The sequence below is a fragment of the Mus pahari genome, chromosome 2, assembly GCF_900095145.1.
Source record: "Mus pahari chromosome 2, PAHARI_EIJ_v1.1, whole genome shotgun sequence".
Lineage (NCBI taxonomy): Eukaryota > Metazoa > Chordata > Mammalia > Rodentia > Muridae > Mus > Mus pahari.
The window spans coordinates 122187618-122200409 of NC_034591.1; positions in this window are offsets into that span (position 1 = coordinate 122187618).

Below are 12792 nucleotides of genomic sequence, written 5' to 3' on the forward strand. Positions count from 1 at the left end.
GTGCCTCCTCCTCTTCCTCTTCTTCCATATTGTAACTTCAATTTACATTTCCTTTGTATATATACTTAAATATTTTCTCTCTGAAAGTTATATGTAAGGCTTCAATAATAATCTCCTTGAGTAGATAGCCTATAAGTAGTAGGCTATACCATAACTTGCAAGTGTAGTGGGACTGTTTTCTATAAGCATGACGGAAATGACTAATATATTTCATACTATGTGTCACCTGTTCCCCCAAGTATTGAACCAAAAAAATTGTCTAAATTTGAAATTTTATTATTTGATTTCAGTTTTCGAATGAAAAAAATAGAATACTCAAAAGGAGAGTTTAGAAAGTATTTTTATTCATCCAATGAATCATAGTGCTTCAAGAATTGTAGCACTGGATTGGGGACATACCCTGACTCTGTTGCCTGCCTGTGGAACCTGTTCCCCTAACTTGTCTGCCTTGGCTGGCCTCAGTGGGAGGGGATGTGCCTAGTGCTGCCCTGACTTGCAGTGCCAGCATGGGTTGGTACCCAGAGGTACCTCTTCCTTCTCAGATATGAAGGAGAGAGGGAAGGTCCTTGTGAGGATGGGAATGAGAAGAGAGGGAGGCTGAGATGTCAGTGTAAAGTGAATAAATAATCAATTAATGAAAAATAATTGTTAAAATATTTATACAATAATTAATATTTTAGTATGATGCACATGACAAATACATTTGCTGTAATTTTATATAGCTCTCATAGCCCAAGGCATTTAGGTTAATAACCAGTAATGTGGATGAGATATATGTTTCTGGTCTAAAGCCAGTAATTTATTTTGGTTCCCACAAGAAATTTCATAAAAATTCAACTGTAAATTACAACCCTCTCATTTATGGTAGTAATGACTTTCTAATGTTTTCTAATTTTGAAGTTAATATTTTAAGAGCATTTTATCTATATATCATTATAAATATGTATTTTGAGAGCCAGGCGTGGTGGCGCACACCTTTAATCCCAGCACTTGGGAGGCAGAGGCAGGTGGATTTCTGAGTTCGAGGCCAGCCTCATGTACAGAGTGAGTTCCAGGACAGCCAGGACTACACAGAGAAACCCTGTCTCAAAAAAAAATTATGTATTTTGAACATTATTACCTGTGTTTTTTCCCATAAAAATGGTGACTTTGCAGCTTCCTTCAGATAATTAAAGAATCATATTCTAAGAGATGTAATTCTAGGGTGAACATCAGCATCTTTGGATTTTTATTTTCTTGTATTAGAACAAAGGTTAAATTTATTTATCTTTAGAAGGCCTTCGAGTTCCACAATGTTATACAACTTGATGGTACTCTAAGAAGTGCTAATTTTCAGAGCAACGGAAAAGAGTCAATGGATACAATGCTTATCATTCATGTTTTGAACAGAGTCCTAGTCCCAGCAACTGTATTAAAAAGCCAGTTGGGCAGCATGGCACCCAAGTAATCCCCAACCTTTTGGGGAATCAGATAAAGTGGTCCCCTGAGACAAAGTAGCTACTAGAGTCTGTAAACCAGAATGCTCTGTTTGGGTGATGTGATTTTACCCCAGTAAGTACATGAAGAAAGCTGGAAAATAACAAATCTAATTCATTGACTTTAATATGTCTGAGGATACAGGTGCACCAACATTAACACATGCATGTGCCTCCCCCGACAAATACACATGCATACACCACACATTCATGTACACTACATACATACACACAAAAATAAATGTAAAAGTTCTACATAGATTGAAATTTTGACTTAATCAACTCCATAGAAACTAGTCATTTACAAAAACGACATTCTCTATCTCATTATATTATATAATTAATAAAAATTATTATAATATAAATTATATTAATATATAAATCTGTACTAATTGTACAGATTTATACTACATCCAATCATGACAAATTGCAGGAAGAATCAAGAGTTGTACCTGGTTGAGAATCTTGACCTTTTAGCTTCTGTGCCCAAAGTTTGTTTTTTATTTTGATATTTGATCTCATTTCCCTTTTCCTGTTTAACACTGGAGATCCACATTAATATATGTATAGTTCCCATTTCTTGTGCTTGTGAATGGAATAATATTTTTAATTGAGTTTCATAAGGCAACTTTATTAGTATAGTTAAAGCTAATGATAGTAATTATTTTCCTGACAGAATTTATTATTATTATTCTTTGATTCATTTTATAACAGTGACTACTATACTAGGTTTTAGGCTGACATAATGATCCTTAGGCAAATATCAATATAAATTCAGAATCATGTGTAATGCTTAGCACCATCAGGATACAGGAAAAGGCACATGAGACTGAGTTTGATGATAAGCAGGAGTCTGCTTGTAATTTCTTTCAAAACTTATATTTTAAACATTATTATAAAATGTTGAAAAAAAAAAGCCTTTTCACCAAAGTTAACCCTAGGCTCAAATACTATACAGACTCAATGAACATCTATATGGTTAGAGTAGCCATAAAGAATGACACTTTGAAGTGTCACAATTTAGGTTTTTGTTCTTTTACAGTGTCAAATATGTTACTATGGAGATACCCACCACAAAAAGAAAAAAATCTGCAATATGTGCATATGTGAATACATTTTTATGTATGTATTTGTTTGAAGCTTTGCTTTACCTGTGTTTTACACATATGTATATATATGTATATGTATACACACACACACATATAGGTATCCTATAGATGTGGTACATATTACACACAAACACTTCCTGATAGCTGCTTAATTCTTTTACTACCATTAAGTTGCAATAATAACAGTGTGCCCTCTGTTTTCATATGTGGCTGCTGTCACATGGCCCCCTAGTTGCCCTCACAGTGACAATGAGCATCAGCTTCATAAGGAAAGAATTCTTTTCCAGCAGGAGTTGTTTTATCCCTGGATGGACTCGTCTAGGGGAACCTGTCAATAATAAGAATGTATCTGAAGAATCAATCTCTTGTATTTTAATCTGGTAGCCCAGTACGACTAAAACTATGATTATTGCATTTCTCTTGGAAAACTGGCTAAGGTAACAAAATCAAGCCTTGCCAATCTGTCACTGAATCACAGACTATAGGGACATATGGAAGGAAAGTCAAAAAAATGAGGGAAAGCTCATGAAGACTGTGGAATCCAAAGCATGGATTTGGATGCTGTGGGCAGATGAAGATAGTTGGAGCTATGTAAATAAAAATTCAATTTCCTTGGAATGCTTTTCTTCAGGTTCTTTGAACTTTGGATGGCAAGGATTTTTTTTTTTTTGGATGCCTCTATTTCTTTCATTGCTTGGCACTCCTAAGTTGAAGCAGTCAAGATTCTTTCAGCAGCTGTATCTATGACCAAAAGAATATGCTTTGAACTAACCAAACACCCATGCTGATTACATTAAGTTTCATGGTTATTTTTTGTTGTTTGTTTATTTGCTTGTTTGCCTTTCCTGGCATATTATAGTCCAAGAATCTAGTCTATTACAATTCTTGTTTGAATATGAAAACACATTGATATTCGTATGTTCCCGTGTCTTCTTTTGTGGCCTGCTTTAGCACATTGACAAAAATTAAATTACTTTCAAGAATGAATAATACCGATATTAATGCAACCAGCTGCGGGAGATAGTGAGGTATAATTCAGAGTGATATGCTATTGTCTGTGCACTTTGAATATTTGTACAATTCTTTAGAATTCCAGGGAGAGACAGTCAAAATCATTATTTCCAGCGAAGGTTGTGTTTTTGAGGAACCATTTTAAAACTCTCACTGGGCTCTTTCTGTACGTGTTCCATCTCTGATTCCTACACCCTGTACCAAAAATAAAGGAAAGACACTGCTGACAAATTGGAATATCTTTCCCAACAAAAGTAACAGAGACAACTTTGTAATGCATGTAGATTTGAGTCAGAGAAAATATACTTGAGACTTCTGAGTTTCTATTTACCTGGCATTATGAATCAACATGTTGAATTCCATGGCCAGGACTAGTCCCCTACACAACTGCTTTGCACACAGTCACATTGTTTAATCTTCCAAAACAAAGATGGATGGATTTCCAAAGGGAAATTTCTCTGAGAATCCCCTGTGAACATCTCCCCTGCCTTCCGGTTTTCAGTTTCTAAGATGCCCTCACCGCACTTGTTTAAACATTTATTATTACAGTAGTCCTCAAGTCTGGTCCCAGGAATACAGGAGTAATCAAAACTTCCATGTGGTCTGTAATATGAAAGATATTTTCATACATAACACTAATAAGATGGTTAGGTTGCCTTTTGCTTGTGGGTACTGGATTTTTCCAGATACTACATTACATTGATATAACTCAAGGCTAAATTCAGAGACGACTGCTTCCTGATATTGAGGGGCTATAGATATTTGCAATCATGTAACCAGTGTTATTGCTTTAATATTTTGTGGGTAGGCATATATGGAATAATAATAGATCATCTTCTTGGGTATCTGTGAAGAATTGATTATACAAATACTCAACTCCACGGATATTTGAATCCTTATATAAGTTGGTATATCCCAGAGAAGCTACATATGTCTTCGAAGACGTATGTTAGTTTATTCTAAACAAAAATATAAGTTATCATTGCCCAGGAATGAAGATTTAGTTTGCCCTAGTTTTTCTAGTAACAAAACAGTCACAAATGTAAACACTTTTCACATATTTTATTAAATACAACTAGCAGGCAGTTTACACCAAATTGGCCTCAGGTGTAATCTAATGGCATTCTTTACCTTTGGGTTGATGGAAGATAGGGGCCTGTGCACCCATCCCCAATTATTTATGTAGTAAATAAGGTAAGGTTAAACATAAAAGTGCACAGTAAATACTTACTAAGACTACTAATGGTAGTTTGGGTCTAGACCAGGATCATTACAGTCTCTCTACAACCTCGAAGTACTGACCAGTTGATCAGCTTAGTGGAGTGTTCTGTGTAGACTCTATATTATTCTGAGAACGTTCATACATAAAAACTGTACAAGAAGAAATTCGATTTTGATTCATATCTTTCAACAGGGAAGTCTTTCATTCTGATCACTGAGTATCTTGCAAGGGCTGAGTAGGAGAGTAAAATTTCACTTGAGCAAGAACAGGAGTTCCAGCCATTATATTTGAAACAGTATTATATGTGCTAGGCCCTAAACAATAAATATATTATAGTTCCTATTTTACCTTTATTTCATTTTTTTAAATATGAGATCTATGTATATCTAGCCTCAATCTTGAATTTACTATAGAGAACAAGCTGGAATCAAGCACTCAGAAATTTACCTGCATCTGCCTCTGGAAAGCTGATATTAATGTTCACCACTGCATCCTACTGGTCTTCATTTTTCAAATGCAGAAGTTGAAGCTAAGTATGGCTGTTCTGCCCAATTCCTGTAAAAAAAAATGTGAGGTAGGTAGGATTTCAACAAGCCTTTAACTCTACAACCACTTATTTTTCTACATAGCTCATTGGTATGTTAACAGCCATATGATATATATTTTACCTATGAAGATCACAGAACTAAAATACATTTCAAAGCATCAGATGTAGCATCCCTTAACATGAACTTGATTTAACCTACCCTGGATTTATAATTAGCACCAGGAGCTATGACCTCCCCTGGGCTCTATCCTATGAAGTGAGATAAGGCACACAAGGTAGAGTGTAGATGATAGATAGTTCATTAGTGCGTGGTGAAGGGTAAGTGTAAGAAGTGGCCAGAAGAGATTCAGCCTTTGAAGGGGGAGAATGAAGGCCCTCAGCCTCTCATGGAGAAGTGAGGTCTAGGAAGCAAGGTGAGAGCTAGAAGCTGTGCTGTGGCAGATGAAAGGAACAGAAAGAGAATCTGGGCAGAGCCAGGTCAGGCTCAAGGCAGGAAAGGTTATGGGAGCAGACGATAGTAGTGGCCTATAACTATAACCCAAGCACTTGGGGCTGAGGCAGGAGAACTGCTACTACTTCAAAAGTAAGGGAGAGAGAGAGAGAGAGAGAGAGAGAGAGAGAGAGAGAGAGAGAGAGAGAGACCCTTGTAGGACAGTGGTTCTCAACATTCCTAATGTTGAAACCATTTAATACACTTGTTCTTGTTGTCGTGATCTTAACAATAAAATTATTTTTGTTGCTACTTTAAAAAAAATGTGGCCAGAAGGACCTTTAGGGAGAAAACCTTTTTAGAGAGAGAATGGACTAAGCAGAGAATCTCTGTGCAGAACTGCATATTGAAGTAGGATTTATACTACCTTCTCAGAGTCTATGCACAGAAAGCTTCCTGAGGCATTTAATCCTGGCAAATGATTGGCAGGCCCATTTGGATTAACTCTTAGAGGAGAGGGCAATGGTATGTTTTGTTCTTTAGCAGAAAGCCGTGTTCTACCCAAGACGACAGATATAATTTAGGTTCCATTCCTTTGACTAAAAACTTCATGTGATGGAGCAGATTTTAAATGAATTAAGGAATGAAAAGTAAGTCTACAAAAATAGCCATGCTTTGCCAGGAGGAAATAGCATTCTCTCAATACACATCAAAGCCCTCTCACCTCCACCTCACTCCAGCCTTTCCTATAGTATATGGAGTCCTGAGGAGGAGCCTATTATAATACTGCTGCCTTTCTTTATTATATATGTTTAAAATTATATGTTAACATATAGCAGGAGGTAGTGCCCAAAGCTCTGATTATGCTAGAGGGGGTCTATCTGTACTGACCTTCAAGAATACTGATTTCTAACTAGCTACCAGACAATAATGATATAGGAAAATTTCATGTGTATGTACCTTTAAAGTGTTCAGTTTCTTTTTAAAATGGGGAAAGAAATTCCCCACAGAGTAAGAAATATTTGCATTCTTTGTGGTCTTGTGCAAGGATTTCTAAATTGATGGCTATTTGCTTCAAAATTAGGCAGGAAATCAATCCTGGAAATTATTGTGTATGTAGCTCAATTCAGGAAGTTGTAAAATATTATTCCTTTATCCATTTTTATGCTGTTTTGTTGCTATTTCATTCTTCAGGGTAATAACAAAATAGTCAACACTCCTGAAAAGGCATAGTGATCTTGAAGATTTGTCTTAGAATTGTTTCATAGTTCACATGGCACGTAAGTTTTACAGCAGTAAATCTCTTCTTTCTGGGAGGAAAACCAGGTCATAATTCATAATCTACATGTATTTCAGATATTTTGCTTCAAAAATACTTCACTATGTAATTAGTCCTTATGTTGTTAAGCAAAAAAAAAAAAAACAACCTTTATGCTAATCTCTTTAAAGCCCATGAATAATGATAATAAAATATATAGATGGTAGATGGTAATATTTTAAATAACACCAATACAAAATTTTAATAATATTTTAAATAATACAGAACTAAGATAAACATTGAGAAAGATTCATATGAAATATACTTTTGTAGAGAGAGAAAGAAATGGAGAGGGGAAATCCAATAACCACTCCAAAACAAACGTGATTTCATTCTTTTACAAAATTGCAAAAATGGATGCACCATGGATCATAACAATATAGTGAAAGTACTAAACAGGATATAACTCTGGTTATATCCTAGATATAGATGTAACTGGCTAGTTATAGACAGTCTTAATTATCTAGTAACTCTGATTGTCTATAACTTGGATAACAGGAAGATAATCCTGTGTCCCTATATTACCTTGGGGCTTTTGTGTGCTAGGAGTGTAAGAGCTTAGTGATAGTATTTGATAGATTAGAGACTTAACTCAGATTGCCTGAGGCATGCCAGTATAGTAATTATAGGGATATGTGGTTAATACATTTTTTATCTGTACAGTGGAAGGTATAATAGTGGATAGGTGGATATTTAGATATCTGAGTCTGAGTTTCACTTCTGCTACTATGATAAAATATACTAAAAATAAAATAAATAACATAGGAAAGAAAGGATTATTTTAGTTCATGGTTCTAATCTACAATCCTTCATTCTTGGGAAGTCACAGTATGGCATTAGCTTGAAACAACTGATCACTTTGCTTACATAGTTGAGTGGCAGAGAGAAATAGAATGAAGCATAAACGTTAATGTTCAGCTTACTCTCTGATCTTTTATACAGGTTAGGATAATATCCCTAAGGAATGGTGCCACCAGTGGTAGGCAGGTCTTCCAATATCAACTAATGTAATGAAGATGATCCCCTACAGAAATACCGACAGGCCAACCTGACCTTCACAGTTCTTCTTTGAGATGCTCTGTCTAAGTGAATCTAGACTGAAAAATCTCTTGACATGATTACTGAGTGTATGGAGTACTCACAAAAAGGTACCTATCATGACTGCCCTACAAAAGACCCAATAAGCAGCTGAAAGAGTCAGATTCATATATTTGCACCTAATCAATGGACAGAAGCAGCTGACCCTGTAGTTGAAATAGGAAAAAGCTGGAGGAAGCTGAGGATGAGGGCAACCCTGTTGGAGGACCATCAATCTCAATTAACCTGGATCCCCAAGATCTCTCCAACACTGCACCACCAACAGGCAGCATACACCAGCTGATATGAGGCCACCGACACATATATAGCAGATAAATGCTGGGTCTGGGTTCAGTCAGGGGAGATGCATCTAACCCTCCCGAATACTGGAGGCCCCAATGAGTCTAGGGGTATGATGGGGTGGGAGGTCTGGGGTGGGGACATCTTCGTGGAGACAGGAGTCAGGAAAGAGGTATGGGATGTAGAACAATTGGAGGGTGGACTGGGAGGGGAATAAAATCTTAATTGTAAAAAATAAGATTAATAAAAAAAGCAAAAATTAACCAACACTTGATTTCCTTCTCAGTCAGTTTGTCATTGTATATAGGAGGATACTGATTTTTCTCTCTTTTTATTTTATTATTATTATTTTTTAGTTAATCAAGATCCTTTGCTCAAAGTGCTTATCACATATTTTATCATATTTGCAATTAAAGAAGTTTGCTGTAATAAATATACAAATAAATAAGTTGATTGGTATGTAAGACAGGTATGTCATGTCAAAGGAGTTTATACTATAGGCTATAGAAACTGTAGGATGAAATTATTTGTTCTTAAATATATACTTATTTTTATATTTATGGATATTTGCATAAATGTATATTTGTACATCACATGGTGTCAGGAAGAGAGTGATTAAGTGATCAATCACTTGCCCAGTGTTGTAATTCTTTGAGTATGAGAAATCACTCTCATGGAGCTATCTTGACTCTGCAACAACATATTCTGATTGTTTGCCTTCTATGTGCTGTGCATAAGTATGGGTGCCTTATTCTTCCCCTACTCAGTAAAACAGCTGTCAAATAAATGATAAGTACTTATGGGAAATATCAAATTTTAAACATCTAATATATTTTATATCACATCACATGATATGACAGTTGTGCAATGCCAGAAATTGGCATAATAGATGACTCGGAAATGAAGAGTGACAGGCTGCCATCCTAACTGTGCCAAGTTTTTGTTGATAATGGTGAAACCTGGAAATTTTCATTTTCTGGTATTACATACTGCCAAAATATTGACATTTCTTGTGTGGTTTACCAATGAGAATGAAAAAAATTGGGCTTCACCAAACCAGATGATTTTCTTCAATAGAAATTCAAGAAGGGATAAAACCTACATACCCCAATGATATTATTCAAAAGTAGTTTTACTTTGCTGAAAAGTCTCCTTTTACTTGATGATTGTTGATTTAGAGCAGTACAAAATGTGTGTCTTTTTTGTTTTAAAAACTAAAAACTCGGTGATGGCACTCCACTTTGACGCTTTCGAGAATAGTATCTTAAGACCCAAGTGGCAACTACAGGTCCATTAATATTGGAGTATGATACATATTTTTATCCCAAATAGGACTCTCTCTTAGAGATTTGCAAGTCAGGTCTCTCACAGAATATAAATTAATTCCCACATTAGAAATAAATTCTCAGATAAAAGACATTATATATGTATGTAACATTTCTAGGTTTTACTAGTAATCTCTCTAAATACCATTGTTAACTCTCGAAGGGTTTCACATCCAAGTGCATAGAAGCCATTACACTGGCATTAGGAGTTTGCCCAAAGGAAACGATTTATCACATATTCTACTACCCAGCCCAGCAACTGTCAGGTGCCTCACCAGTTAGCACTATTCCTTTGCCCTGAATAGATATAGATTGTACACATATTTTTTTTTTGAGATGTGCAGTGGTCATTGACTAGAATGATGTGGGCTTTATCCACACCATCTCCGTCTTTCTCTCATGCTTCTGAATATCTCAGGGTGCCTCCTAACTGGTCATCCTTCTAGTCTACTTCCAAGGTGCCTGGATTGAAGGCGTGTATCAACAAATGCACCTTTCACAAACACACATATTAATTCTAAGAAAATAGCTTTCAAATAGTCTCAGAGAAGATTCTGCCGTTTGTTTCTATTTATTTTATTTGTGTGTGTGTGTGTGTGTGTGTGTGTGTGTGTGTGTGTGTGTGTGTGTGTGTGATATTTAAGGAAGTTAGAAACAGGAATACCTAAGCAGAATTTTATCTAATAACCTGGGCTCACTTTGCAGACGTGGGGTGTCATAGAATTCATTCAATTTTAATGTTTTCTTTGGTTTCTACAGCAACAAACTGTATTTACAAATTTTCTGAATTACAAAAGCAAGACTCAAGAAGCCTAACTTCTGTCTTATTTTCTCTATTTTATGAAGATCAGACAATACCAACGTTCTAAGTAATTTGAGCAATGACAGTTCTCTACTAAATAATATCCTCAAATAAAGTCTATATCTTGTGCCCATGACTTTTCTCCCCCATAAGTTAGCATTGAATTCTCATGGCTGTTTATTGTTCCTGGTCTCTGAATTGAAATCCGTATTTTTTGTTGAGTGTTCAGATAATACTGACTGGTTGTCCTGGGACCACATGGAGACTGAAGGATCTGACTTAGTCTCTCAGATGAACTGTTCTAATATACCAGGACAGTGGGTGAGGCTCAGCATCTCACATTTTAACCTAATAAGTTGTGGTCCATTTCTATTGCTGTTCTCCATGCCTTAAATAAATGCACTGACTTTTGAGCCTTTAAACATCACTGAGCCCCATTTATTCATAGTCAATAATCCCAAGAATTAATCCTCAAAAAATGTCTATTCACATCATATTTACTTCATTGAAGGTGATGGTGCTTGAGTCCCCTTTGGAAGAAAACTGTAACTGTTATCTCAGGAATAGTCACTGCTTATTAGTTAAAACATCCAGCATTATGATTCAGCAAAATAAATAAGACATTTTCCCTAAGGTAATGGCTTTTTCTCACTTTGTGAAAACTGCAGGGACCCTTGTTATCAAGATATAGCCATAGTCTAATGGTGCCACTTATTGTGCCCAGTGAAAGTCCCAAGGACGTGATTATCTCTTAATAACTGGAAAACCAGTTATGTATCACAGTATAGTGTTTACTTTGAATGTGTGTGGGGGAACCCATTAGTGATCTCGGTGGTTGATATTATTCATTGTGATAATGGTAAAATAATCAAGTCACCATTTGTTTGCTTGTAGCTAGACAGCATGATTAGAAATGCATTCCATTTCCCACTGAAAAAGTGCATTGAAATGTAATCTCTTGCTTAGTATTAGTTTAATAACCCCAGTGTTAATAGTAAATTATGTCAAGCAAAGCTAATGGAAATTCCAGAAATGCACATGGATAATTTAAAGTCTGCATGACCTTTACCTCCCATGGAGAATTCAGGTTGGGTTTTAACTACCTGTGAAGGGAATAAATACCCATGTACAATGCCTACAGATTCAGTGACAGAAAATGCCATCAATAACCTAAGCAAAAGAGACTAGACATAGGAAAAGACCTTTAAATAAAATGTCCTTTTAGAATATGAATAGATATTGAATAGCAACCTTTATTCCCCCTTCGCTCTACCCATTCATGCCCTGGTTATATTAATAACAATACTATCATTTATTAAACATTTACTTGGGTTAGATTGTTGTCATATCTTCTCCCAGTGTCTTTTCAAGGAGCCTTCAAGGGCACTAATCACTGTCTCTTTTGGAGTTGAGTGAATTGATATGTCAGGTATAATACAAATTGATTGTGTTCATGAGGCCATTTCTTGATGAAGCTTAAAGTCAAATCATACTTCACAGCTTGATTCACTCAGGGTCTGAAGGGACACAGTTAGGGACTTAGTGCTGTGAAGAGATACCAAGACCATAGAAACTCTTATAAAGTACAACATTTAATTGTGACCATCTTACAGTTTCAGAGGTTTAGTCCATTACCATCATGACAAGAAGCAGGGACGCATGCAAGGTGACATGGTGCTGGAGAAGTAGCTGAGAGTTCTATATCTTGATCCACAGGCAGCAGGACACTGTGTTCCAAAGTGGGCATAGCATTAGCATATAAGACCTCAAAGCTTGACCTCACAGTGAGATGCTGTCTCCAACAGGGCCACATCTACTCCAACAAGGTCATTCCTCCTAATAGTGCCACTCTCTATGGACCAACACTCAATCATATGAGTCTGTGGGGGCTATACCTAGTTAAACCACTCAACTTTCAATATAGAATAAATAAAATTATGGGAGATTTGAAACTGATTGTGACATTATTTTCTTTCTTTTTTCGAAAGAGAATTTTTTATTGGATATTTTCTTTATTTACATGTCAAATGTTATCCTCTTTCCCAGTTTTTCCCCCGGAACCACCCTATGACATCCCCCCTTCCCCTGCTTCTATGAGGCTGTCTCCAATGTCAAGTAATTTTGTGTTTGATCAGAGAGAGAGAGAGAGAGAGAGAGAGAGAGAGAGAGAGAGAGA